A 6,000-nucleotide genomic window follows, 5' to 3' on the forward strand; every position below is an offset into this window, starting at 1 on the left:
AATGCATATGCCTTCAGCCTCTAGACACCCGGAATCACCCTGAGACCCAGGGGGAGCTCTCATTTGGGAGAAGGGAGGACAGCAGAAGGTTTTATCCGGACCAGAAGCTCATGCCTAGAGCCCCACCCCTTGCCCCCTGTTCCTATGTCCTTCCTCTTCCTGACTCCACTATTCTGAGGTGGGTACTGAGAGGCACCAAGGGGGTGGGGACATCTGGCCCCGTGCATTTCAGTGGGGATGAGGAGGAAGCAGAGAAAGCTTTAGATACACTGCAGGCATAATGGTGTCACCACTACCCCAATTTCCTGGGCTGTCATAGCCCACTCATCTGGCCTATTCCTCTCCTCTGGGTGAAGGCTAAATTAATAAATAAATGTTTATTGCTTTTTCATCTGGTTGATTAAAACAAGGGCAATCCCTCAAAACGAGGACCATATGTTTATCAGCTCGGCCTATAGTTTTGAATCAGCAGACACCGTTTTCTCTGTGTTTTATCAGTATACATCAAAATAAAAAGGGGGCCAGGAAACCTTTCTATATTCTGAAGGGGTCTTACATGTAAGCAAAAGCCTAGCTTGCTAAGGGCTGGTCTCTGAGAATCTGGTAGCCCTGTGACTCCGGGGGCTACAGGGCAGACACAGAGAAGCACAAATAGCCTTTTTCCCTTTAGAGCTGCTTTGTGTAGAGATCATGGCTGTCTGGGCCCTCTTTGTAAGCTGTGCTGGCCCCCGCCACGGGCTGGGGAGGGAGGGAGGCCGGAGTGCTGGGTTTGGGTTATATTGATTGAAGATCTCCATTCCTTAAATACCTTGAGAGTCGCGCAGTATTTCTAATTTTATTTTGCATATGGGTGTGTGGTGGGAAGGTGTGCGTCTGGATTTGCGTGTGTGTGTGTGTGTGTGTGTGTGTGTGTGTGTGTGTGGTGTGTGGGGAGGAAGGGAGAGAGAGAAGATGTCAGTGGGGGAAGGGAGCACTCAGCCAGGAAAGAGTCTGGCTGTGGAAACGCAGATGGGCAAGAACAATTACTTGTGTAGAAATATAGTTTATCAACAGGAGAAGACATTAAAGCTTCAGATCTCCAGCTAGCATCTCCTCAGTGCCCCCCACCTTAGTGAATTGAGTAAGAGGAAGTACAGCCAAATGTTATTTTGTTGTTCTAAAATTGGTGCTTATCCCTGACAAAATCAATAGGGAAGTCAATTTGAAAACCTCACCTCGATTCTGGACCCATCGGAATTAAGCAGACCAAGAATGAACAACTTTACTGCTACTTCCCAGCTGTGGGACCTTGAGCAGGTCACTTAACCCCTCTGTTCTCAGTCTTCTCACCCATAAAATGGGATGAAGATGTTACCTCGTGGTGAGGATCAAATGGGATAATGTAATTTAAGCACGTCTGTCCTGGCAGGAGATTGGACACGTTAGCTTCTTCTCTTCCTATCTCTCTTCTGGGCCCTTATCTCTACCCGCAAGAATATCTTGCCTTTCCAGCTAAAATGAGAGCTCTCTACGTTGGAAATGTTTGGGGGTCTCTTCCATGTCTCCTAAAATGATTATTTGCCCCGCAGAGACACTGAGTAAAAGTGTACTGACTGATGAGTTGATACTGGTCTCTCTCTGAGAGGAAAAGCTGTGTTCCAAGGTCTTTGGAATATCTGCTAAGGACACAGACGCCATTGATCTTGCGTCCTGCCACTACCCACGCCCCCCCCCCCCAACTATGGTCTCATCGTCCATAAACAGCATCAGAAAATAATTTATAAACTACACTCTCCATTGCCCTTGTCATATATTCTTAGAGTTAAGCTATGACTATATCTGCGGGCGGGCCCAAGGGAGCGGGAACAAGACAGCCATCTGATAGCTGCCGAGCACTTTCCGAGAAATACGTGCCATAAATCTTGCTATTTGGTGCTATTATTTGAATAAAATGAATTCCCTCCCAAGTGGCTATCTTCCATTTTGCCTCAAAATGTTGTGTACCCAGAGAGGAACTCTGTGCAGCAAGCGGCATCTCCCCTGGGCGGGGAACCCCACACACATGTGTATCTGGCCCTATAACTCCCAGCTGTTTGGGATGGAAAACATTCCAAGATGCAAGGGGCCACAAGGAAGGAGGCCGTGGGGATTTTCCTTCATTCTCATACCCTTATATCGTATTGATTAGGGTGAAGATAAACTGGGGTCTTAAGGTTAACTGGTACCCTGAAATTAAGATTTTAATAGACATCCTCAGACAGGATGTTTTTTTTGCTGCAGATAGCAAGTCATAGCCAGGGGCAACCACAAAGTGCTCCCCGAGTCTCAGAAGGCTTAGTGAGACACCATCCCTGCCTGCCTGGATCCAAAAAGCATATAAGGGTCATCTTTGTCTTATCAAACCCAATACATGGAATTTGGATTATCACAGAATTTCTATTTGGAGGGGGTAAGGTACTTGGCCGACGATGTCTTCATTTTAGCAATAACACGTTACTTTGATGTAATAAAGTGCTTTGCAGGTTGCAAAGTACATCCACAAAATTAAAATTTTATTCTATGAGTCTCTCAACAGCCCTGTAAGCTAGCTGGGACAAAAATTATTAAGCCCATTTTTCTTAGGAGGAAACTGAGTTCAGAGACTTGCCCCGTGTTAATTTGCAAGGCTTGCCTATGTTTGATTTAAAATGTGACTCAACATGCAAGAATCTCACTAATACTCAACTTTTTTGGAACATCTCAAGTGCATAAAGGAAGCAGGTATATGACACAGTCCTTCAGAATAAAAGACCTGAATGATCTTCCTTTACGTGAGATATTTATATAAGGCTACATAAATAAAATAAGGCAAAGTAAGCCCGCAGCACATTAATCAAATGTTCTCAAGCATTCTGCTGTTTGTGGTGCTGGAGAGCGTGTATGGAATTAGGAGCCGTGATGCTCTTCGGCAAAGCCTACGTGTCAAGGTGGGAACAGCAGGTCTGAATGTCACCCTTGGGGTGACGGGTAGCCCCGGCAGTCTCCCTGGTGATTGATGCCTAAGAGTGGAATTCTTGCCTTGGCTTGACAGCGCCTCCTTTAGAGTGTTCAGGCTGTGGAAAAACAAATGTGATCTTTTACCAATTAGGCATGGTTTCCGGGTCCTGGTAGGGAGGCCTGTGCCTGTGGGCCAGTGTGCAGCTTAGCCAAGGTGGTGGCAGCAGGATTAATTGGCGCTTTGGTCTCAAAGTGTGCAGGAGGTGGGGGGCGGGGAGCGGAGTGGAGGGGGAGAAAGAGGGGGCATAGGAAGGGAAAAGAGGAGGTGGGCAGAGAGCAGAGGGGAGAAGAAAAAGAGAGGAAAGGAGAGGGGCTGAGAGAAAGCACACTCATCTGTCTGACACAACCTCAGTATGTCTTCATGATGGACGATGCTCAGGGGCGCGGGGGGGGGGGAGATCCGCTGTCTCCATGGAGAGCGCTGCGAGGCCAGGTGTCCAGGATGGGAGGGAATGAGGCTGAAGGTTGACATCTCAATCAGAGGAGGAGGGAGGTGAGACCAGGAGAGGCACTGCAGTGCCCTTGGCTGCTTGTAAGACTCTCGATATGTTGTAATGGTCGTAGAGAAGCGGGCAGCCCAGACCTCACATCCCTGAACCCCTTTGCCTCCGTCTCCCCCAGTGCTCCAGCAGAGATGGCCCAGGGCCCAGGGCCCAGGAGAGAGGCAGTGTGGTGTGATTGGAAAACAAACAAACAAACAAACAAAAAAAAACAACCATGAGCATTTGGTGTGAGCTTTCCGTGTCCGCTGGCCTTGGCCTAAATCCCTGTGTTCCTATTTACTTGCTGTGTGACCTTGAGCACCTTCCTTAGCCTCTCTGAGCCTCAAATTCTCTGTCCGTTAACTTGCATTTTTGTCATCAATTTTACATGACAAAGATGCCAACTCAATAGGCCCTGGGCTTTCTACTTAAATAATCCCCCCAACTACCGAATCATCTTGCATGCTTCCTAACACTACTGCCTCTGCGATGATCTTGTTTGTGTGTTTCTTTACTTGTTTACCGTTTCTTTTCATCTGATAGGCTATAAACCCCTTAGAACAGGGACTTACCCATTAGCTTTGCCTCTGTACCTAGGACCCAGCACAGAGCCTGGCACACAGTAGGTACTCAGTAAATATTGGAATAAATAAGAGACAGTCTGGGGGACAAAAAGCATGAGGGACTGACGTGGGGTGTAAAAAATACCTTGATTGTGGTGATAGTTACATGACTATATGTTTACCAAAACTTATAGAACTGTACCTGTCAAAAGGGTGGATGTTACTGTATGTAATTATACCCTTAATATCTGATCTTTATTTTCATTTATTTATTTTTATCTTAGAGAGACTGTGTGTGTGGGGGGGGTGGGCAGTGAGAGGGACAGAGAGAGAAAGAGAGAGAGAGAGAGAGAGAGAGAGAGAGAGAGAGAGAGAATGCCAAGCAGGCTCCATACTCAGCACAGAGCCCGATGCGGAACTCTGTCCCACAACCCTGGGATCGTGACCTGAGCCAAAATCAAGAGTCGGACATTCAACTGGCTGGGCCACCCATGTGCCCCCTGACTTTAAAAAATAAACTATAGGGAGCAATGGATCAACAGAATTCAACTAATAAAGACTCATTTTTACTGACACTCATTATGTGTCAGGCTGAGAGGGGGCCAAGTGCCTTTGCATTGGTTAACTCATTAAATCCTTGCAACAACTCTGCCTCACGGAAGTCTGACTCTACGTATTTTGTGGAGGGGAAATGGAGACTCAGAGTGGTTACAAGATTTGCCAAGATTGCAAAGCTCGCTGGCAGCAGAAATGAAATCCAGGTCACATGACTCCAATGCCCAAGTCTCACCCAATGGGGTTTCTTCTGTCTCTCACCCCTAAACCCTCACACTGACAGAAATACAGAGGCTGTTTTCCTTATGGCAGAGTCACATATTATGCTGATGTTTACGATGTTCATCTCTTACTCTTTCGCATGAATTAGCCAGTCAAAATCTTTTCTTAGTGAAACAGGGCGTAGAGAGAATGGGCTTTTGTCTGGAGATCGGGATTGGGGTGGGATGTGGCATAGAGTTAATACAAACAGGCCTGCAGGAGGGCGTGGGAGGGTCTGATGGGACCAGAAGATAAAAGGGAACCAAAGGAGAGGGTGTCCAGAAGAGCGGTGAGAAGACAGTCTCCGGGGTCTGATGATCTGGGTTCAGATTTCAGTTCCACTAGTCACCTGTGCAACCTTGAGCAAGTCAGTTGACCTTTCAGCGTCTCAGGTTCCTGATCTGTAAAACAGGGTTAATTGTAATTCCCACCTCATAGGGTTGCCATGCAGATTAAACAAGATAACATCTGCAAAGCACTTACGATAGATAGTGGCTGGCGTAGTAAGTATTAAACAAGTGATAGCCGTTGTACCTAATCTTAATTAATTAAACACTGGTGTAAGCCAGGATGGAAGTTCACTTCAGTCTCACATAAATGAAGTTTAAAGGAGCCAGTCCAAGGCTGCTATGGACATTTCATGATCATGTGGGACCCAGATTCTTTCTCTTGTGTTGCCCTGTCATCCTGATGTCCCCTCCTGCCACATGGCCCAGAATGGGCCAGCCATCATGTCCATATTCCAGCCAGCAAGAAGGAGACAAAGAGAAAGGACATAGCCCTCTCCTCAAGGACATTTCCTGGAAGTTAGAATACATCCACTTACCTCTCACCAGCCAGGACTTAGTCACGTGGTCACACCTAGCTACAGGTACCTATGTAACCAGCTAACATTTCTGAGTTGTATTGATAAAGAGGAAAAGGAAAATTAATTTTGGGGCCAACTTTTGAAAAGTTCTGAGGGTAAAGCTGAAGAGCATATTTTGACCAGACACTAAGCTCAAAGCCAGATTTCGTCTTCTACTATGGAAAAGTTTAGACACATCAAGTTGTCTGTCCCCCAAGTCCCGGGACAGAAGCAAGAGTTTCCTGGCACTTTCGGTCACTTAAAGATTCCTGTTTCC

The sequence above is a fragment of the Acinonyx jubatus genome, chromosome B3, assembly GCF_027475565.1.
Source record: "Acinonyx jubatus isolate Ajub_Pintada_27869175 chromosome B3, VMU_Ajub_asm_v1.0, whole genome shotgun sequence".
NCBI lineage: Eukaryota > Metazoa > Chordata > Mammalia > Carnivora > Felidae > Acinonyx > Acinonyx jubatus.